Consider the following 23666-nt stretch of genomic DNA (forward strand, 5'->3'; position numbering starts at 1 on the left):
GTGTCACTGCAGTATGTACATGTCGGTGTGTCACTGCAGTATGTACGTGTGTGTCACTGCAGTATGTACATGTGGGTGTGTCAGTGCAGTATGTACGTGTGTGTGTCACTGCAGTATGTACGTGTGTGTGTGTCACTGGTGTGTACGTGTGTGTGTGTCACTGCAGGATGTACGTGTGTGTCACTGCAGTGTATTTGTGGGTGTGTCACTGCAGTATGTACGTGTGGGTGTGTCACTGCAGTATGTACGTGTGGGTGTGTCACTGCAGTATGTACGTGTGTGTGTCACTGCCGTATTTACGTGTGTGTGTGTGTGACTGCCGTATGTACCTGTGTGTGTGTCACTGCAGTATGTACGTGTGTGTGTGTGTCACTGCAGTATGTACGTGTGTGTGTGTCACTGCAGTATGTACGTGTGTGTGTGTCACTGCAGTATGTACGTGTGGGTGTGTCACTGCAGTATGTACGTGTGTGTGTGTCACTGCAGTGTGTACGTGTGGGTGTGTCACTGCAGTGTGTACGTGTGGGTGTGTCACTGCAGTATGTACGTGTGGGTGTGTCACTGCAGTATGTACGTGTGGGTGTGTCACTGCAGAATGCACGTGTGTGTGTGTCACTGCAGTATGTACGTGTGTGTGTGTGTCACTGCAGTATGTACGTGTGGGTGTGTCACTGCAGTATGCACGTGTGGGTGTGTCACTGCAGCATGTACGTGTATGTGTGTCACTGCAGTATGTACGTGTGTGTGTGTCACTGCAGTATGTACGTGTGTGTGTGTCACTGCAGTATGTACGTGTGGGTGTGTCACTGCAGTATGTACGTGTGTGTCACTGCAGTATGTACATGTGGGTGTGTCAGTGCAGTATGTACGTGTGTGTGTCACTGCAGTATGTACGTGTGTGTGTGTCACTGGTGTGTATGTCACTGCAGGATGTACGTGTGTGTCACTGCAGTGTATTTGTGGGTGTGTCACTGCAGTATGTACGTGTGGGTGTGTCACTGCAGTATGTACGTGTGGGTGTGTCACTGCAGTATGTACGTGTGTGTGTCACTGCCGTATTTACGTGTGTGTGTGTGTGACTGCCGTATGTACCTGTGTGTGTGTCACTGCAGTATGTACGTGTGTGTGTGTGTCACTGCAGTATGTACGTGTGTGTGTCACTGCAGTATGTACGTGTGGGTGTGTCACTGCAGTATGTACGTGTGTGTGTGTCACTGCAGTGTGTACGTGTGGGTGTGTCACTGCAGTGTGTACGTGTGGGTGTGTTACTGCAGTATGTACGTGTGGGTGTGTCACTGCAGAATGCACGTGTGTGTGTGTCACTGCAGTATGTACGTGTGTGTGTGTGTCACTGCAGTGTGTACGTGTGGGTGTGTCACTGCAGTATGGACGTGTGGGTGTGTCACTGCAGCATGTACGTGTATGTGTGTCACTTATGTATGTATGTGTGTGTGTGTCACTGCAGTATGTATGTGTGGGTGTGTCACTGCAGTATGTACGTGTGGGTGTATCACTGCAGTGTGCACGTGTGTGTCACTGCAGTATGTACATGTGTGTGTGTCACTGCAGTATGTACATGTGGGTGTGTCACTGCAGTATGTACGTGTGTGTCACTGCAGTATGTACATGTGGGTGTGTCAGTGCAGTATGTACGTGTGTGTGTCACTGCAGAATGTACGTGTGTGTGTGTCACTGGTGTGTACGTGTGTGTGTGTCACTGCAGGATGTACGTGTGTGTCACTGCAGTGTATTTGTGGGTGTGTCACTGCAGTATGTACGTGTGGGTGTGTCACTGCAGTATGTACGTGTGGGTGTGTCACTGCAGTATGTACGTGTGTGTGTCACTGCCGTATTTACGTGTGTGTGTGTGTGACTGCCGTATGTACCTGTGTGTGTGTCACTGCAGTATGTACGTGTGTGTGTGTGTCACTGCAGTATGTACGTGTGTGTGTGTCACTGCAGTATGTACGTGTGTGTGTGTCACTGCAGTATGTACGTGTGGGTGTGTCACTGCAGTATGTACGTGTGTGTGTGTCACTGCAGTGTGTACGTGTGGGTGTGTCACTGCAGTATGTACGTGTGGGTGTGTCACTGCAGTATGGACGTGTGGGTGTGTCACTGCAGTATGTACGTGTGGGTGTGTCACTGCAGAATGCACGTGTGTGTGTGTCACTGCAGTATGTACGTGTGTGTGTGTGTCACTGCAGTATGTACGTGTGGGTGTGTCACTGCAGTGTGTACGTGTGGGTGTGTCACTGCAGTATCTACGTGTGGGTGTGTCACTGCAGAATGCACGTGTGTGTGTGTGTCACTGCAGTATGTACGTGTGTGTGTGTGTCACTGCAGTATGTACATGTGGGTGTGTCACTGCAGTATGCACGTGTGGGTGTGTCACTGCAGTATGTACGTGTGTGTGTCACTGCAGCGTGTACGTGTGTGTTTGTCACTGCAGCGTGTACGTGTGTGTGTGTCACTGCCGTATGTACCTGTGTGTGTGTCACTGCAGTATGTACGTGTGTGTGTGTGTCACTGCAGTATGTACATGTGTGTGTGTCACTGCAGTATGTACGTGTGTGTGTGTCACTGCAGAATGTACGTGTGTGTGTGTCACTGCAGTATGTACGTGTGTGTGTGTCACTGCAGTATGTACGTGGGGTGTGTCATTGCAGTATGCACGTGTGGGTGTGTCACTGCAGTATGTACGTGTGTGTGTGTCACTGCAGCGTGTACGTGTGTGTGTGTCACTGCAGAATGTACATGCGTGTGTGTCACTGCAGTATGTACGTGTATGTGTGTCACTGCAGCGTGTACGTGTGTGTGTGTCACTGCAGCATGTACGTGCGTGTGTGTCACTGCAGTCTGTGCGTGTGGGTGTGTCACTGCAGTATGTACGTGTGTATGTGTCACTGCAGTGTGTACGTGTGGGTGGGTCACTGCAGAATGTACGTGTGTGTGTGTCACTGCAGTATGTACGTGTGTGTGTGTCACTGCAGTATGTACGTGTGGGTGTGTGTCATTGCAGTATGCACGTGTGGGTGTGTCACTGCAGTATGTACGTGTGTGTGTGTGTCACTGCAGCGTGTAGATGTGTGTGTGTCACTGCAGAATGTACATGCGTGTGTGTCACTGCATTATGTACGTGTATGTGTGTCACTGCAGCGTGTACGTGTGTGTTTGTCACTGCAGCGTGTACGTGTGTGTGTGTCACTGCAGCATGTACGTGCGTGTGTGTCACTGCAGTCTGTGCGTGTGGGTGTGTCACTGCAGTATGTACGTGTGTGTGTGTCACTGCAGCGTGTACGTGTGTGTTTGTCACTGCAGCGTGTATGTGTGTGTGTTTCACTGCAGTATGTACGTGCGTGTGTGTCACTGCAGTATGTGCGTGTGTGTGTCACTGCAGTATGTGCGTGTGTGTGTCACTGCAGTATGTACGTGTGGGTGTGTCACTGCAGTATGTACGTGTGGGTGTGTCACTGCAGTATGTACGTGTGTGTCACTGCAGCGTGTACGGGTGTGTTTGTCACTGCAGCGTGTACGTGTGTGTGTGTGTCACTGCAGTATGTACGTGCGTGTGTGTCACTGCAGTATGTGCGTGTGTGTGTCACTGCAGTATGTGCGTGTGTCACTGCAGTATGTACTTGTGTGTGTGTCACTGCAGTATGTACGTGTGTGTGTGTCACTGCAGTATGTACGTGTGGGTGTGTCACTGCAGTATGTACGTGTGTGTGTGTCACTGCGTGTGCGTGTGTGTGTGTCACTGCAGAATGTACATGGGTGTGTGTCACTGCAGTATGTATGTGTGTCACTGCAGCGTGTACGTGTATGTGTGTCACTGCAGCGTGTACGTGTGTGTTTGTCACTGCAGCGTGTACGTGTGTGTGTGTCACTGCAGCATGTACGTGCGTGTGTGTCACTGCAGTCTGTGCATGTGGGTGTGTCACTGCAGTATGTACGTGTGTGTGTGTCACTGCCGCGTGTACGTGTGTGTTTGTCACTGCAGCGTGTACGTGTGTGTGTGTCACTGCAGTATGTACGTGCGTGTGTGTCACTGCAGTATGTGCGTGTGTGTGTCACTGCAGTATGTGCGTGTGTGTGTCACTGCAGTATGTACGTGTGGGTGTGTCACTGCAGTATGTACGTGTGGGTGTGTCACTGCAGTATGTACGTGTGGGTGTGTCACTGCAGTATGTACGTGTGTGTCACTGCAGCGTGTACGTGTGTGTTTGTCACTGCAGCGTGTACGTGTGTGTGTGTGTCACTGCAGTATGTACGTGCGTGTGTGTCACTGCAGTATGTGCGTGTGTGTGTCACTGCAGTATGTGCGTGTGGGTGCGTCACTGCAATATGTACTTGTGTGTGTGTCACTGCAGTATGTACGTGTGTGTGTGTCACTGCAGTATGTACGTGTGTGTGTGTCACTGCAGTATGTACGTGTGTGTGTGTCACTGCAGTATGTACGTGTGTGTGTGTCACTGCAGTATGTAATTGTGTGATTCACTGCAGTATGTACATGTGTGTGTGTCACTGGAGTATGTATGTCACTGCTGTGTGTACGTGTGTGTGTGTCACTGCAGTTTGTACGTGTGTGTGTGTCACTGCAGTATGTATGTGTGTGTGTCACTGCAGCGTGTACGTGTGTGTGTGTGTCACTGCAGTATGTACGTGTGCGTGTGTCACTGCAGTATGTATGTGTGGGTGTATCACTGCAGTGTGTACGTGTGTGTCACTGCAGTATGTACATGTGTGTGTGTCACTGCAGTATGTACGTGTGGGTATGTCACTGCAGTATGTACGTGTGTGTGTGTCACTGCAGCGTGTACGTGTGTGTGTGTCACTGCAGAATGTACATGCGTGTGTGTCACTGCAGTATGTACGTGTGTGTGTGTCACTGCAGCGCGTACGTGTGTGTGTGTCACTGCAGTATGTACATGCGTGTGTGGCACTGCAGTATGTACGTGTGTGTGTGTCACTGCAGTATGTGTGTGTGGGTGTGTCACTGCAGTATGTACTTGTGTGTATGTCACTGCAGTATGTGCGTGTGTGTGTCACTGCAGCGTGTACGTGTGTGTGTGTCACTGCAGTATGTACGTGTGGGTGTGTCACTGCAGTATGTACGTGTGGGTGTATCACTGCAGTGTGTACGTGAGGGTCACTGCAGTATGTACGTGTGGGGGTGTCACTGCAGTATGTACATGTGTGTGTCACTGCAGTATGTACGTGTGGGTGTGTCACTGCAGAATGTACATGCGTGTGTGTCACTGCAGTATGTACGTGCGTGTGTGTCACTGCAGTCTGTGCGTGTGGGTGTGTCACTGCAGTATGTACGTGTGTGTGTGTCACTGCAGCGTGTACGTGTGTGTTTGTCACTGCAGCGTGTACGTGTGTGTGTGTCACTGCAGTATGTACATGCGTGTGTGTCACTGCAGTATGTGCGTGTGTGTGTCACTGCAGTATGTACGTGTGGGTGTGTCACTGCAGTATGTACGTGTGGGTGTGTCACTGCAGTATGTACGTGTGTGTCACTGCAGCGTGTACGTGTGTGTTTGTCACTGCAGCGTGTACGTGTGTGTGTGTGTCACTGCAGTATGTACGGGCGTGTGTGTGTGTCACTGCAGTATGTACTTGTGTGTGTGTCACTGCAGTATGTACGTGTGTGTGTGTCACTGCAGTATGTACGTGTGTGTGTGTCACTGCAGTATGTACGTGTGTGTGTATCACTGCAGTATGTAATTGTGTGATTCACTGCAGTATGTACGTGTGTGTGTGTCACTGGAGTATGTACGTGTGTGTGTGTCACTGCTGTGTGTACGTGTGTGTGTGTGCCACTGCAGTTTGTACGTGTGTGTGTGTCACTGCAGTATGTACGTGTGTGTGTCACTGCAGTGTGTACGTGTGTGTGTGTCACTGCAGTATGTACGTGTGTGTGTCACTGCAGTATGTTCGTGTGGGTGTGTCACTGCAGGATGTACATGTGTGTGTGTGTGTCACTGCAGTATGTACGTGTGTGTGTCACTGCAGTATGTACGTGTGTGCGTGTCACTGCAGTATGTACATGTGTGTGTGTCACTGCAGTATGTACGTGTGTGTGTCACTGCAGTATGTACGTGTGGGTGTGTCACTGCAGTATGTACGTGTGTGTGTCACTGCAGTGTGTACCTGTGTGTGTGTCACTGCAGTGTGTACCTGTGTGTGTGTCACTTCAGTGTGTACGTGTGTGTATGTCACTGCAGTATGTGCGTGTGTGTGTGTGTCACTGCAGCGTGTACGTGTGTGTGTGTCACTGCAGTATGTACGTGAGCGTGTGTGTCACTGCAGTATGTATGTGCGTGTGTGTCACTGCAGCGTGTACGTGTGTGTGTGTCACTGCAGTATGTACATGCGTGTGTGTCACTGTAGTATGTACGTGTGTGTGTGTCACTGCAGTATGTGCGTGTGGGTGTGTCACTGCAGTATGTACTTGTGTGTATGTCACTGCAGTATGTGCGTGTGTGTGTCACTGCAGCGTGTACGTGTGTGTGTGTGTCACTGCAGTATGTACGTGTGGGTGTGTCACTGCAGTATGTACGTGTGGGTGTATCACTGCAGTGTGTACGTGTGTGTCACTGCAGTATGTACATGTGTGTGTGTCACTGCAGTATGTACGTGTGGGTGTGTCACTGCAGTATGTACGTGTGTGTGTCACTGCAGTATGTACGTGTGTGTGTGTCACTGGTGTGTACGTGTGTGTGTGTCACTGCAGGATGTACGTGTGTGTCACTGCAGTGTATTTGTGGGTGTGTCACTGCAGTATGTACGTGTGGGTGTGTCACTGCAGTATGTACGTGTGGGTGTGTCACTGCCGTATGTACGTGTGTGTGTCACTGCCGTATTTACGTGTCTGTGTGTGTGACTGCCGTATGTACCTGTGTGTGTGTCACTGCAGTATGTACGTGTGTGTGTGTGTCACTGCAGTATGTACGTGTGTGTGTCACTGCAGTATGTACGTGTGGGTGTGTCACTGCAGTATGTACGTGTGTGTGTGTCACTGCAGTGTGTACGTGTGGGTGTGTCACTGCAGTGTGTACGTGTGGGTGTGTCACTGCAGTGTGTACGTGTGGGTGTGTCACTGCAGTATGTACGTGTGGGTGTGTCACTGCAGAATGCACGTGTGTGTGTGTCACTGCAGAATGCACGTGTGTGTGTGTCACTGCAGTATGTACGTGTGTGTGTGTGTCACTGCAGTATGTACGTGTGGGTGTGTCACTGCAGTATGCACGTGTGGGTGTGTCACTGCAGCATGTACGTGTATGTGTGTCACTTATGTATGTACGTGTGTGTGTGTCACTGCAGTATGTACGTGTGTGTGTGTCACTGCAGTATGTACGTGTGGGTGTGTCACTGCAGTGTGTACGTGTGGGTGTGTCACTGCAGTATCTACGTGTGGGTGTGTCACTGCAGAATGCACGTGTGTGTGTGTGTCACTGCAGTATGTACGTGTGTGTGTGTGTCACTGCAGTATGTACGTGTGGGTGTGTCACTGCAGTATGCACGTGTGGGTGTGTCACTGCAGTATGTACGTGTGTGTGTCACTGCAGCGTGTACGTGTGTGTTTGTCACTGCAGCGTGGACGTGTGTGTGTGTCACTGCAGTATGTACATGCGTGTGTGTCACTGCAGTATGTACGTGTGTGTGTGTCACTGCAGTATGTACGTGTGTGTGTGTCACTGCAGTATGTACTTGTGGGTGTGTCCCTGCTGTATGTACCTGTGTGCGTGTCACTGCAGTATGGACATGTGGGGGTGTCACTGCAGTATGTACGTGTGGGTGTGTCACTGCAGTATGTACGTGTGGGTGTGTCACTGCAGTATGTGCGTGTGGGTGTGTCACTGGAGTATGTACGTGTGGGGGTGTCACTGCAGTATTTACGTGTGTGTGTGTGTCGCTGCCGTATGTACCTGTGTGTGTGTCACTGCAGTATGTACGTGTGTGTGTGTGTCACTGCAGTATGTACATGTGTGTGTGTCACTGCAGTATGTACGTGTGTGTGTGTCACTGCAGAATGTACGTGTGTGTGTGTGTCACTGCAGTATGTACGTGTGTGTGTGTCACTGCAGTATGTACGTGGGGTGTGTCATTGCAGTATGCACGTGTGGGTGTGTCACTGCAGTATGTACGTGTGTGTGTGTCACTGCAGCGTGTACGTGTGTGTGTGTCACTGCAGAATGTACATGCGTGTGTGTCACTGCAGTATGTACGTGTATGTGTGTCACTGCAGCGTGTACGTGTGTGTGTGTCACTGCAGCATGTACGTGCGTGTGTGTCACTGCAGTCTGTGCGTGTGGGTGTGTCACTGCAGTATGTACGTGTGTGTGTGTCACTGCAGTGTGTACGTGTGGGTGGGTCACTGCAGAATGTACGTGTGTGTGTGTCACTGCAGTATGTACGTGTGTGTGTGTCACTGCAGTATGTACGTGTGGGTGTGTGTCATTGCAGTATGCACGTGTGGGTGTGTCACTGCAGTATGTACGTGTGTGTGTGTCACTGCAGCGTGTACGTGTGTGCGTGTCACTGCAGAATGTACATGCGTGTGTGTCACTGCATTATGTACGTGAATGTGTGTCACTGCAGCGTGTACGTGTGTGTTTGTCACTGCAGCGTGTACATGTGTGTGTGTCACTGCAGCATGTACGTGCGTGTGTGTCACTGCAGTCTGTGCGTGTGGGTGTGTCACTGCAGTATGTACGTGTGTGTGTGTGTCACTGCAGCGTGTACGTGTGTGTTTGTCACTGCAGCGTGTATGTGTGTGTGTTTCACTGCAGTATGTACGTGCGTGTGTGTCACTGCAGTATGTGCGTGTGTGTGTCACTGCAGTATGTGCGTGTGTGTGTCACTGCAGTATGTACGTGTGGGTGTGTCACTGCAGCGTGTACGGGTGTGTTTGTCACTGCAGCGTGTACGTGTGTGTGTGTGGCACTGCAGTATGTACGTGCGTGTGTGTCACTGCAGTATGTGCGTGTGTGTGTCACTGCAGTATGTGCGTGTGTCACTGCAGTATGTACTTGTGTGTGTGTCACTGCAGTATGTACGTGTGTGTGTGTCACTGCAGTATGTACGTGTGGGTGTGTCACTGCAGTATGTACGTGTGTGTGTGTCACTGCAGCGTGTGCGTGTGTGTGTGTCACTGCAGAATGTACATGGGTGTGTGTCACTGCAGTATGTACGTGTATGTGTGTCACTGCAGCGTGTACGTGTATGTGTGTCACTGCAGCATGTACGTGCGTGTGTGTCACTGCAGTCTGTGCATGTGGGTGTGTCACTGCAGTATGTACGTGTGTGTGTGTCACTGCAGCGTGTACGTGTGTGTTTGTCACTGCAGCGTGTACGTGTGTGTGTGTCACTGCAGTATGTACGTGCGTGTGTGTCACTGCAGTATGTGCGTGTGTGTGTCACTGCAGTATGTGCGTGTGTGTGTCACTGCAGTATGTACGTGTGGGTGTGTCACTGCAGTATGTACGTGTGGGTGTGTCACTGCAGTATGTACGTGTGTGTCACTGCAGCGTGTACGTGTGTGTTTGTCACTGCAGCGTGTACGTGTGTGTGTGTGTCACTGCAGTATGTACGTGCGTGTGTGTCACTGCAGTATATGCGTGTGTGTGTCACTGCAGTATGTGCGTTTGGGTGCGTCACTGCAATATGTACTTGTGTGTGTGTCACTGCAGTATGTACGTGTGTGTGTGTCACTGCAGTATGTACGTGTGTGTGTGTCACTGCAGTATGTACGTGTGTGTGTGTCACTGCAGTATGTAATTGTGTGATTCACTGCAGTATGTACATGTGTGTGTGTCACTGGAGTATGTACGTGTGTGTGTGTCACTGCTGTGTGTACGTGTGTGTGTGTCACTGCAGTTTGTACGTGTGTGTGTGTCACTGCAGTATGTACGTGTGTGTTTCACTGCAGTGTGTACATGTGTGTGTGTCACTGCAGTATGTACGTGTGTGTGTCACTGCAGTATGTTCGTGTGGGTGTGTCACTGCAGGATGTACATGTGTGTGTGTCACTGCAGTATGTACGTGTGGGTGTGTCACTGCAGTATGTACGTGTGTGTGTCACTGCAGTGTGTACCTGTGTGTGTGTCACTTCAGTGTGTACGTGTGTGTGTATGTCACTGCAGTATGTGCGTGTGTGTCACTGCAGCGGGTACGTGTGTGTGTGTGTCACTGCAGTATGTACGTGTGCGTGTGTCACTGCAGTATGTATGTGTGGGAGTATCACTGCAGTGTGTACGTGTGTGTCACTGCAGTATGTACATGTGTGTGTGTCACTGCAGTATGTACGTGTGGGTATGTCACTGCAGTATGTACGTGTGTGTGTGTCACTGCAGCGTGTACGTGTGTGTGTGTCACTGCAGAATGTACATGCGTGTGTGTCACTGCAGTATGTACGTGTGTGTGTGTCACTGCAGCGTGTACGTGCGTGTGTGTCACTGCAGTATGTACATGCGTGTGTGGCACTGCAGTATGTACGTGTGTGTGTGTCACTGCAGTATGTGTGTGTGGGTGTGTCACTGCAGTATGTACTTGTGTGTATGTCACTGCAGTATGTGCGTGTGTGTGTCACTGCAGCGTGTATGTGTCACTGCAGTATGTACGTGTGGGTGTGTCACTGCAGTATGTACGTGTGTGTGTGTCACTGCAGTATGTACGTGGGGTGTGTCATTGCAGTATGCACGTGTGGGTGTGTCACTGCAGTATGTACGTGTGTGTGTGTCACTGCAGCGTGTACGTGTGTGTGTGTCACTGCAGAATGTACATGCGTGTGTGTCACTGCAGTATGTACGTGTATGTGTGTCACTGCAGCGTGTACGTGTGTGTGTGTCACTGCAGCATGTACGTGCGTGTGTGTCACTGCAGTCTGTGCGTGTGGGTGTGTCACTGCAGTATGTACGTGTGTGTGTGTCACTGCAGTGTGTACGTGTGGGTGGGTCACTGCAGAATGTACGTGTGTGTGTGTCACTGCAGTATGTACGTGTGTGTGTGTCACTGCAGTATGTACGTGTGGGTGTGTGTCATTGCAGTATGCACGTGTGGGTGTGTCACTGCAGTATGTACGTGTGTGTGTGTCACTGCAGCGTGTACGTGTGTGCGTGTCACTGCAGAATGTACATGCGTGTGTGTCACTGCATTATGTACGTGAATGTGTGTCACTGCAGCGTGTACGTGTGTGTTTGTCACTGCAGCGTGTACATGTGTGTGTGTCACTGCAGCATGTACGTGCGTGTGTGTCACTGCAGTCTGTGCGTGTGGGTGTGTCACTGCAGTATGTACGTGTGTGTGTGTGTCACTGCAGCGTGTACGTGTGTGTTTGTCACTGCAGCGTGTATGTGTGTGTGTTTCACTGCAGTATGTACGTGCGTGTGTGTCACTGCAGTATGTGCGTGTGTGTGTCACTGCAGTATGTGCGTGTGTGTGTCACTGCAGTATGTACGTGTGGGTGTGTCACTGCAGCGTGTACGGGTGTGTTTGTCACTGCAGCGTGTACGTGTGTGTGTGTGGCACTGCAGTATGTACGTGCGTGTGTGTCACTGCAGTATGTGCGTGTGTGTGTCACTGCAGTATGTGCGTGTGTCACTGCAGTATGTACTTGTGTGTGTGTCACTGCAGTATGTACGTGTGTGTGTGTCACTGCAGTATGTACGTGTGGGTGTGTCACTGCAGTATGTACGTGTGTGTGTGTCACTGCAGCGTGTGCGTGTGTGTGTGTCACTGCAGAATGTACATGGGTGTGTGTCACTGCAGTATGTACGTGTATGTGTGTCACTGCAGCGTGTACGTGTATGTGTGTCACTGCAGCATGTACGTGCGTGTGTGTCACTGCAGTCTGTGCATGTGGGTGTGTCACTGCAGTATGTACGTGTGTGTGTGTCACTGCAGCGTGTACGTGTGTGTTTGTCACTGCAGCGTGTACGTGTGTGTGTGTCACTGCAGTATGTACGTGCGTGTGTGTCACTGCAGTATGTGCGTGTGTGTGTCACTGCAGTATGTGCGTGTGTGTGTCACTGCAGTATGTACGTGTGGGTGTGTCACTGCAGTATGTACGTGTGGGTGTGTCACTGCAGTATGTACGTGTGTGTCACTGCAGCGTGTACGTGTGTGTTTGTCACTGCAGCGTGTACGTGTGTGTGTGTGTCACTGCAGTATGTACGTGCGTGTGTGTCACTGCAGTATATGCGTGTGTGTGTCACTGCAGTATGTGCGTTTGGGTGCGTCACTGCAATATGTACTTGTGTGTGTGTCACTGCAGTATGTACGTGTGTGTGTGTCACTGCAGTATGTACGTGTGTGTGTGTCACTGCAGTATGTACGTGTGTGTGTGTCACTGCAGTATGTAATTGTGTGATTCACTGCAGTATGTACATGTGTGTGTGTCACTGGAGTATGTACGTGTGTGTGTGTCACTGCTGTGTGTACGTGTGTGTGTGTCACTGCAGTTTGTACGTGTGTGTGTGTCACTGCAGTATGTACGTGTGTGTTTCACTGCAGTGTGTACATGTGTGTGTGTCACTGCAGTATGTACGTGTGTGTGTCACTGCAGTATGTTCGTGTGGGTGTGTCACTGCAGGATGTACATGTGTGTGTGTCACTGCAGTATGTACGTGTGGGTGTGTCACTGCAGTATGTACGTGTGTGTGTCACTGCAGTGTGTACCTGTGTGTGTGTCACTTCAGTGTGTACGTGTGTGTGTATGTCACTGCAGTATGTGCGTGTGTGTCACTGCAGCGGGTACGTGTGTGTGTGTGTCACTGCAGTATGTACGTGTGCGTGTGTCACTGCAGTATGTATGTGTGGGAGTATCACTGCAGTGTGTACGTGTGTGTCACTGCAGTATGTACATGTGTGTGTGTCACTGCAGTATGTACGTGTGGGTATGTCACTGCAGTATGTACGTGTGTGTGTGTCACTGCAGCGTGTACGTGTGTGTGTGTCACTGCAGAATGTACATGCGTGTGTGTCACTGCAGTATGTACGTGTGTGTGTGTCACTGCAGCGTGTACGTGCGTGTGTGTCACTGCAGTATGTACATGCGTGTGTGGCACTGCAGTATGTACGTGTGTGTGTGTCACTGCAGTATGTGTGTGTGGGTGTGTCACTGCAGTATGTACTTGTGTGTATGTCACTGCAGTATGTGCGTGTGTGTGTCACTGCAGCGTGTATGTGTCACTGCAGTATGTACGTGTGGGTGTGTCACTGCAGTATGTACGTGTGGGTGTATCACTGCAGTGTGTACGTGTGGGTCACTGCGGTATGTACGTGTGGGGGTGTCACTGCAGTATGTACATGTGTGTGTCACTGCAGTATGTACGTGTGGGTGTGTCACTGCAGTATGTACATGTGTGTGTGTCACTGCAGTATGTACGCGTGGGTGTGTCACTGCAGTATGTACGTGTGTGTGTGTGTGTCACTGCAGTATGTACGTGTGGGTGTGTCACTGCAGTATGTACGTGTGGGTGCGTCCCTGCTGTATGTACCTGTGTGTGTGTCACTGCAGTATGTACCTGTGTGTGTGTCACTGCAGTATGTACGTGTGTGTGTGTCACTGCAGTGTATACGTGTGTGTGTGTCACTGCAGTATGTACATGTGTGTGTCACTGCAGTATGTAGGTGTGTGTGTGTCACTGCAGTGTATACGTGTGTGTGTGTCACTGCAGTATGTACGTGTGGGTGTGTCACTGCAGTATGTACGTGTGGGTGTGTCACTGCAGTATGTACGTGGGTGTGTCACTGCAGTATTTACGTGTGTGTGTGTCACTGCAGTATGTACATGTGTGTGTGTCACTGCAGTATGTGTGGGTGTGTCACTGCAGTGTGTACGTGTGGGTGTGTCACTGCAGAATGTACGTGTGTGTGTGTCACTGCAGTATGTACGTGTGTGTGTGTCACTGCAGTATGTACGTGTGGGTGTGTCATTGCAGTATGCACGTGTGGGTGTGTCACTGCAGTATGTACGTGTGTATGTGTCACTGCAGCGTGTACGTGTGTGTGTGTCACTGCAGAATGTACATGCGTGTGTGTCACTGCAGTATGTACGTGTGTGTGTGTCACTGCAGCATGTACGTGTGTGTGTGTCACTGCAGTATGTACATGCGTGTGTGTCACTGCAGTATGTACGTGTGTGTGTGTCACTGCAGTATGTGCGTGTGGGTGTGTCACTGCAGTATGTACTTGTGTGTATGTCACTGCAGTATGTGAGTGTGTGTGTCACTGCAGCGTGTACGTGTGTGTGTGTCACTGCAGTATGTACGTGTGGGTGTGTCACTGCAGTATTTAGTGTGTGTGTGTCACTGCAGCGTGCACGTGTGTGTTTGTCACTGCAGCGTGTACGTGTGTGTGTGTCACTGCAGTATGTACGTGCGTGTGTGTCACTGCAGCGTGCACGTGTGTGTGTGTCAGTGCAGTATGTACGTGCATGTGTGTCACTGCAGTATGTGCGTGTGTGTGTCACTGCAGTATGTACGTGTGGGTGTGTCACTGCAGTATGTACGTGTGGGTGTGTCACTGCAGTATGTACGTGTGTGTCACTGCAGCGTGTACGTATGTGTTTGTCACTGCAGTATGTACTTGTGTGCGTGTCACTGCAGTATGTACGTGTGTGTGTGTCACTGCAGTATGTACTTGTGTGTGTGTCACTGCAGTGTGTACGTGTGTGTGTGTCACTGCAGTGTGTACGTGTGTGTGTGTCACTGCAGTTTGTACGTGTGTGTGTGTCACTGCAGTATGTACGTGTGTGTGTCACTGCAGTGTGTACGTGTGTGTGTGTCACTGCAGTATGTATGTGTGTGTGTCACTGCAGTATGTATGTGTGGGTGTGTCTCTGCAGGATGTACACGTGTGTGTGTGTCACTGCAGTATGTACGTGTGTGTGTCACTGCAGTATGTACGTGTGTGTGTGTCACTGCAGTATGTACGTGTGTGTGTGTCACTGCAGTGTGTACGTGTGTGTGTCACTGCAGTATGTACGTGTGTGTGTCACTGCAGTATGTACGTGTGGGTGTGTCACTGCAGTATGTACGTGTGTGTGTCACTGCAGTGTGTACGTGTGTGCGTGTGTCACTGCAGCGTGTATGTGTGTGTGTGTCACTGCAGCATGTATGTGTGTGTGTGTCACTGCTGTATGTATGTGTGTGTGTGTCACTGCAGTATGTACGTGTGTGTGTGTCACTGCAGTATGTACGTGTGTGTGTCACTGCAGTATGTACATGTGTGTGTCACTGCAGTGTGTACGTGTGTCACTGCATTATGTACGTGTGTCACAGCAGTGTGCACCTGTGTGTGTGTCACTGCAGTATGTACGTGTGTGTGTCACTGCAGTGTGTACGTGTGTGTGTGTGTCACTGCAGTATGTACGTGTCTGTGTGTCACTGCAGTATGTACGTGTGTGTCACTGCAGTGTGTACGTGTGTGTGTGTCACTGCAGTATGTATGTGTGTGTGTCACTGCAGTATGTGCGTGTGGGTGTGTCACTGCAGTATGTACTTGTGTGCGTGTCACTGCAGTATGTACGTGTGTGTGTGTCACTGCAGTATGTACTTGTGTGTGTCACTGCAGTGTGTACGTGTGTGTGTGTCACTGCAGTATGTATGTGTGTGTGTCACTGCAGTATGTACGTGTGGGTGTGTCTCTGCAGGATGTACATGTGAGTGTGTGTGTGTCACTGCAGTATGTACGTGTGTGTGTGTCACTGCAGTATGTACGTGTGTGTGTGTCACTGCAGTATGTACGTGCGTGTGTGTCACTGCAGTATGTACGTGTGTGTGTGTCACTGCAGTATGTACGTGTGTGTGTGTCACTGCAGTATGTACGTGTGTGTGTCACTGCAGTGTGTACGTGTGTGTGTGTCACAGCAGAATGTACGTGTGGGGGTGTCACTGCAGTATGTACGTGTGGGTGTGTCACTGCACTTTGTACGTGTGGGTGTGTCACTGCAGTTTGTACGTGTGGGTGTGTCACTGCCGTTTGTATGTGTGGGTGTGTCACTGCAGTATGTACGTGGGTTTGTCACTGCAGTATGTACGTGTGTGTGTGTCACTGCAGTATGTACGTGTGGGTGTGTCCCTGCTGTATGTACCTGTGTGTGTCACTGCAGTATGTACGTGTGGGTGTGTCACTGCAGTATGCACGTGTGTGTCACTGCAGCGTGTACGTGTGTGTTTGTCAGTGCAGCGTGTACGTGTGTGTGTGTCACTGCAGTATGTACGTGCGTGTGTGTCACTGCAGTATTTGCGTGTGTGTGTCACTGCAGTATGTGCGTGTGTGTGTCACTGCAGTATGTGCGTGTGGGTGTGTCACTGCAGTATGTACTTGTGTGCGTGTCACTGCAGTATGTACGTGTGTGTGTGTCACTGCAGTATGTACTTGTGTGTGTCACTGCAGTGTGTACGTGTGTGTGTGTCACTGCAGTATGTATGTGTGTGTGTCACTGCAGTATGTACGTGTGGGTGTGTCTCTGCAGGATGTACATGTGTGTGTGTGTGTGTCACTGCAGTATGTACGTGTGTGTGTCACTGCAGTATGTTCGTGTGTGTGTGTCACTGCAGTATGTACGTGTGTGTGTGTCACTGCAGTGTGTACGTGTGTGTGTCACTGCAGTATGTACGTGTGTGTGTCACTGCAGTATGTACGTGTGGGTGTGTCACTGCAGTATGTACGTGTGTGTGTCACTGCAGTGTGTACCTGTGTGTGTGTCACTGCAGTGTGTACGTGTGTGCGTGTGTCACTGCAGCGTGTATGTGTGTGTGTGTCACTGCAGCATGTATGTGTGTGTGTGTCACTGCTGTATGTATGTGTGTGTGTGTGTCACTGCAGTATGCACGTGTGTGTGTGTCACTGCAGTATGTACGTGTGTGTGTCACTGCAGTATGTACATGTGTGTGTCACTGCAGTGTGTACGTGTGTGTGTCACTGCAGTATGTACGTGTGTGTCACAGCAGGGTGCACCTGTGTGTGTCACTGCAGTATGTACGTGTGTGTGTCACTGCACTGTGTACGTGTGTGTGTGTGTCACTGCAGTGTGTACGTGTGGGTGTGTCCCTGCAGTATGTACCTGTGTGTGTCACTACAGTACGTACGTGTGTGTTTGTCACTGCAGTATGTACGTGTGTGTGTCACTGCAGTGTGTACGTGTGTGTGTGTCACTGCAGTGTGTACGTGTGTGTGTGTCACTGCAGTATGTACGTGTGTGTGTGTGGCACTGCAGTACGTGTGTGTGTGTCACTGCAGTGTGTACGTGTGTGTGTGTCACTGCAGTGTGTACGTGTGTGTGTGTGTCACTGCAGTGTGTACGTGTGTGTGTGTCACTGCAGTATGTACGTGTGGGTGTATCACTGCAGTATGTATGTGTGTGTGTGTCACTGCAGCATGTATGTGTGTGTGTGTCACTGCAGTATGTACGTGTGTGTGTGTCACTGCAGTATGTACGTGTGTGTGTGTCACTGCAGTGTGTACGTGTGTGTGTGTCACTGCAGTATGTACGTGTGGGTGTGTCACTGCAGTATGTACGTGTGTGTGTCACTGCAGTGTGTACGTGTGTGTGTCACTGCAGTATGTACGTGTGGGTGTGTCACTGCAGTATGTGCGTGTGGGTGTGTCACTGCAGTTTGTACGTGTGTGTGTCACTGCAGTATATACGTGTGTGTGTGTCACTGCAGTATTACATGTGTGTCACTGCAGTGTGTACGTGTGTGTGTGTCACTGCAGTATGTACGTGTGTGTGTCACTGCAGTATGTACGTGTGGGTGTGTCACTGCAGTATGTACATGTGTGTGTGCGTGTCACTGCAGTATGTGTGTGTGTGTCACTGCAGTATGTACGTGTGTGTGTCACTGCAGTGTGTACGTGTGTGTGTGTCACTGCAGTATGTACGTGTGGGTCTGTCACTGCAGTATGTACGTGTGGGTGTGTCACTGCAGAATGTACGTGTGTGTGTGTCACTGCAGTATGTACGTGTGTGTGTGTTACTGCAGTATGTACGTGTGGGTGTGTCACTGCAGTTTGTACGTGTGTGTGTGTCACTGCAGTATGTACGTGTGGGTGTGTCACTGCAGTTTGTACGTGTGTGTGTGTCACTGCAGTTTGTACGTGTGTGTGTGTCACTGCAGTATGTACCTGTGTGTGTGTCACTGCAGTATTTACCTGTGTGTGTCACTGCAGTTTGTACGTGTGTGTGTGTCACTGCAGTATGTACCTGTGTGTGTGTCACTGCAGTATTTACCTGTGTGTGTCACTGCAGTATGTACGCGTGTGTGTCACTGCAGTTTGTACGTGTGTGTGTGTCACTGCAGTATGTACGTGTGTGTGTGTGTGCGTCACTGCAGTTTGTACGTGTGTGTGTCACTGCAGTATGTACGTGTACGTGTGTGTGCGTCACTGCAGTTTGTACGTGTGTGTGTCACTGCAGTTTGTACGTGTGTGTGTGTAACTGCAGTATGTACGTGTGTGTGTCACTGCAGTATGTACGTGTGGGTGTATCACTGCAGTATGTACGTGTGTGTGTGTAACTGCAGCATGTATGTGTGTGTGTGTCACTGCAGTATGTACGTGTGTGTGTGTCACTGCAGTATGTACGTGTGTGTGTCACTGCAGTATGTACGTGTGGGTGTCACTGCAGCATGTATGTGTGTGTGTGTCACTGCAGTATGTATGTGTGTGTGTGTCACTGCAGTATGTACGTGTGTGTGTCACTGCAGTGTGTACATGTGTGTGTGTCACTGCAGTATGTACGTGTGGGTCTGTCACTGCAGTATGTACGTGTGGGTGTGTCACTGCAGAATGTACGTGTGTGTGTGTCACTGCAGTATGTACGTGTGTGTGTCACTGCAGTATGTACGTGTGGGTGTGTCACTGCAGTTTGTACGTGTGTGTGTGTCACTGCAGTATGTACGTGTGGGTGTGTCACTGCAGTATGTATGTGTGTGTGTGTGTCACTGCAGCGTGTACGTGTGTGTGTGTCACTGCAGTATGTACGCGTGTGTGTCACTGCAGTATGTACGCGTGTGTGTCACTGCAGTATGTACGTGTGTGTGTGTCACTGCAGTGTGTACGTGTGTCTGTTTCACTGCACTGTGTACGTGTGGGTGTGTCACTGCAGTATGTACCTGTGTGTGTGTCACTACAGTACGTACGTGTGTGTTTGTCACTGCAGTGTGTACGTGTGTGTGTGTCACTGCAGTGTGTACGTGTGTATGTGTCACTGCAGTATGTATGTGTGTGTGTGTCACTGCAGGATGTACATGTGTGTGTCACTGCAGTGTGTACGTGTGTGTGCGTCACTGCAGTTTGTACGTGTGTGTGTGTGTCACTGCAGTATGTACGTGTGTGTGTCACTGCAGTGTGTACGTGTGTGTGTGTCACTGCAGTATGTACGTGTGTGTGTGTCACTGCAGTGTGTACATATGTGTGTGTCACTGCAGTTTGTGCGTGTGTGTGTGTCACTGCAGTATGTACGTGTGTGTGTCACTGCAGTATCAACGTGTGGGTGTATCACTGCAGTATGTATGTGTGTGTGTGTCACTGCAGCATGTATGTGTGTGTGTGTCACTGCAGTATGTATGTGTGTGTGTCACTGCAGTATGTACGTGTGTGTGTGTCACTGCAGCGTGTACGTGTGTGTGTGTCACTGCAGTATGTACGTGTGTGTGTCACTGCAGTATGTACGTGTGGGTGTATCACTGCAGTATGTACGTGTGTGTCACTGCAGTATGTACGTGTGTGTGTGTCACTGCAGTATGTACGTGTGGGTGTGTCCCTGCTGTATGTACCTGTGTGTGTGTCACTGCAGTATGTACGTGTGTGTTTGTCACTGCAGTATGTACGTGTGTGTGTGTCACTGCAGTATGTACGCGTATGTGTGTCACTGCAGTATGTACGTGTGTGTGTCACTGCAGTATGTACGTGTGTGTGTGTCACTGCAGTATGTACGTGTGTGTGTCACTGCAGTATGTACGTGTGTGTGTCACTGCAGTATGTACGTGTGTGTGTCACTGCAGTATGTACGTGTGTGTGTCACTGCAGTATGTACGTGTGGGTGTGTCACTGCAGTGTGTACGTGTGTGTGTGTCACTGCAGTGTGTATGTGTGTGTGTGTCACTGCAGTGTGCATGTGTGTGTGTGTCACTGCAGTATGTACGTGTGTGTGTCACTGCAGCGTGTACGTGTGTGTGTGTCACTGCAGTATGTACGTGTGTGTGTCACTGCAGTATGTACGTGGGGGTGTGTCCCTGCTGTATGTACCTGTGTGTGTGTCACTGCAGTATGTACGTGTGTGTGTCACTGCGGTATGTACGTGTGTGTGTGTCACTGCAGTATGTACGTGTGGGTGTGTCACTGCACTGTGTACGTGTGTGTGTCACTGCAGTGTGTACCTGTGTGTGTGTCACTGCAGTGTGTACGTGTGTGTGTGTGTCACTGCAGTATGTATGTGTGTGTGTGTCACTGCAGGATGTACATGTGTGTGTCACTGCAGTGTGTACGTGTGTGTGCGTCACTGCAGTTTGTACGTGTGTGTGTGTCACTGCAGTATGTACGTGTGTGTGTCACTGCAGTGTGTACGTGTGTGTGTGTCACCGCAGTATCAACGTGTGGGTGTATCACTGCAGTATGTATGTGTGTGTGTGTCACTGCAGCATGTATGTGTGTGTGTGTCACTGCAGTATGTATGTGTGTGTGTCACTGCAGTATGTACGTGTGTGTGTGTCACTGCAGCGTGTACGTGTGTGTGTGTCACTGCAGTATGTACGTGTGTGTGTGTCACTGCAGCGTGTACGTGTGTGTGTGTCACTGCAGTATGTACGTGTGTGTGTCACTGCAGTATGTACGTGTGTGTGTCACTGCAGTATGTACGTGTGGGTGTATCACTGCAGTATGTGCGTGTGTGTCACTGCAGTATGTACGTGTGTGTGTGTCACTGCAGTATGTACGTGTGGGTGTGTCCCTGCTGTATGTACCTGTGTGTGTGTCACTGCAGTATGTACGTGTGTGTTTGTCACTGCAGTATGTACGTGTGTGTGTGTCACTGCAGTATGTACGCGTGTGTGTGTCACTGCAGTATGTACGTGTGTGTGTCACTGCAGTATGTAGGTGTGTGTGTGTGCCACTGCAGTATGTACGTGTGTGTGTGTCACTGCAGTATGTACGTGTGTGTGTCACTGCAGTATGTACGTGTGTGTGTCACTGCAGTGTGTATGTGTGTGTGTGTCACTGCAGTGTGCATGTGTGTGTGTGTCATTGCAGTATGTACGTGTGTGTGTGTCACTGCAGTATGTACGTGTGGGTGTGTCACTGCAGTATGTACGTGTGTGTGTCACTGCAGTGTGTACCTGTGTGTGTGTCACTGCAGTGTGTACGTGTGTGTGTGTGTCACTGCAGTATGTAAACATGTGTGTGTCACTGCAGTATGTACGTGTGGGTGTGTCACTGCAGTATGTACGCGTGTGTGTCACTGCAGTATGTACGTGTGTGTGTGTAACTGCAGTGTGTACGTGTGTCTGTTTCACTGCACTGTGTACGTGTGGGTGTGTCACTGCAGTATGTACGTGTGTGTGTCACTGCAGTATGTACGTGGGGGTGTATCACTGCAGTATGTACGTGTGTGTGTCACTGCAGTATGTACATGTGTGTGTGTCACTGCAGTATGTACGTGTGGGTGTGTCCCTGCAGTATGTACCTGTGTGTGTGTCACTACAGTACGTACGTGTGTGTTTGTCACTGCAGTATGTACGTGTGTGTGTCACTGCAGTGTGTACGTGTGTGTGTGTCACTGCAGTGTGTACGTGTGTGTGTGTCACTGCAGTGTGTACGTGTGTGTGTGTCACTGCAGTGTGTACGTGTGTGTGTGTCACTGCAGTATGTACGTGTGGGTGTATCACTGCAGTATGTATGTGTGTGTGTGTCACTGCAGCATGTATGTGTGTGTGTGTCACTGCAGTCTGTACGTGTGTGTGTGTCACTGCAGTATGTACGTGTGTGTGTGTCACTGCAGTATGTATGTGTGGGTGTGTCTCTGCAGGATGTACACGTGTGTGTGTGTCACTGCAGTATGTACGTGTGTGTGTCACTGCAGTATGTACGTGTGTGTGTGTCACTGCAGTATGTACGTGTGTGTGTGTCACTGCAGTGTGTACGTGTGTGTGTCACTGCAGTATGTACGTGTGTGTGTCACTGCAGTATGTACGTGTGGGTGTGTCACTGCAGTATATACGTGTGTGTGTCACTGCAGTGTGTACGTGTGTGCGTGTGTCACTGCAGCGTGTATGTGTGTGTGTGTCACTGCAGCATGTATGTGTGTGTGTGTCACTGCTGTATGTATGTGTGTGTGTGTCACTGCAGTATGTACGTGTGTGTGTGTCACTGCAGTATGTACGTGTGTGTGTCACTGCAGTATGTACATGTGTGTGTCACTGCAGTGTGTACGTGTGTCACTGCATTATGTACGTGTGTCACAGCAGTGTGCACCTGTGTGTGTGTCACTGCAGTATGTACGTGTGTGTGTCACTGCAGTGTGTACGTGTGTGTGTGTGTCACTGCAGTGTGTACGTGTCTGTGTGTCACTGCAGTATGTACATGTGTGTCACTGCAGTGTGTACATGTGTGTGTCACTGCAGTATGTACGTGTGTGTGTCACTGCAGTGTGTACGTGTGTGTGTGTGTGTCACTGCAGTATGTATGTGTGTGTGTCACTGCAGTATGTACGTGTGGGTGTGTCACTGCAGTATGTACATGTGTGTGCGTGCGTGTCACTGCAGTATGTATGTGTGTGTGTGTCACTGCAGTATGAATGTGTGTGTTTGTCACTGCAGTATGTACGTGTGTGTGTCACTGCAGTATGTACGTGTGTGTGTCACTGCAGTGTGTACGTGTGTGTGTGTCACTGCAGTATGTATGTGTGTGTGTCACTGCAGTATGTGCGTGTGGGTGTGTCACTGCAGTATGTACTTGTGTGCGTGTCACTGCAGTATGTACTTGTGTGTGTCACTGCAGTGTGTACGTGTGTGTGTGTCACTGCAGTATGTATGTGTGTGTGTCACTGCAGTATGTACGTGTGGGTGTGTCTCTGCAGGATGTACATGTGAGTGTGTGTGTGTCACTGCAGTATGTACGTGTGTGTGTGTCACTGCAGTATGTACGTGTGTGTGTGTCACTGCAGTATGTACGTGTGTGTGTGTCACTGCAGTATGTACGTGTGTGTGTGTCACTGCAGTATGTACGTGTGTGTGTCACTGCAGTGTGTACGTGTGTGTGTGTCACAGCAGAATGTACGTGTGGGGGTGTCACTGCAGTATGTACGTGTGGGTGTGTCACTGCACTTTGTACGTGTGGGTGTGTCACTGCAGTTTGTACGTGTGGGTGTGTCACTGCCGTTTGTATGTGTGGGTGTGTCACTGCAGTATGTACGTGGGTGTGTCACTGCAGTATGTACGTGTGTGTGTGTCACTGCAGTATGTACGTGTGGGTGTGTCCCTGCTGTATGTACCTGTGTGTGTCACTGCAGTATGTACGTGTGGGTGTGTCACTGCAGTATGCACGTGTGTGTCACTGCAGCGTGTACGTGTGTGTTTGTCAGTGCAGCGTGTACGTGTGTGTGTGTGTCACTGCAGTATGTACGTGCGTGTGTGTCACTGCAGTATTTGCGTGTGTGT

At 50.1% G+C, this 23666-nt stretch overlaps 1 protein-coding gene across 8 annotated transcripts in view; it reads right to left on the minus strand.

The window, feature by feature from the left end:
• The window catches only part of zmiz1a (zinc finger, MIZ-type containing 1a), a 1215152-nt gene that overhangs the window by 723547 nt on the left and 467939 nt on the right, over positions 1 to 23666 (minus strand). The gene's annotated exons all lie outside the window — the stretch shown is intronic.

Source organism: Scyliorhinus torazame, chromosome 28, assembly GCF_047496885.1.
Source record: "Scyliorhinus torazame isolate Kashiwa2021f chromosome 28, sScyTor2.1, whole genome shotgun sequence".
NCBI classification, from domain to species: Eukaryota; Metazoa; Chordata; class Chondrichthyes; order Carcharhiniformes; family Scyliorhinidae; genus Scyliorhinus; species Scyliorhinus torazame.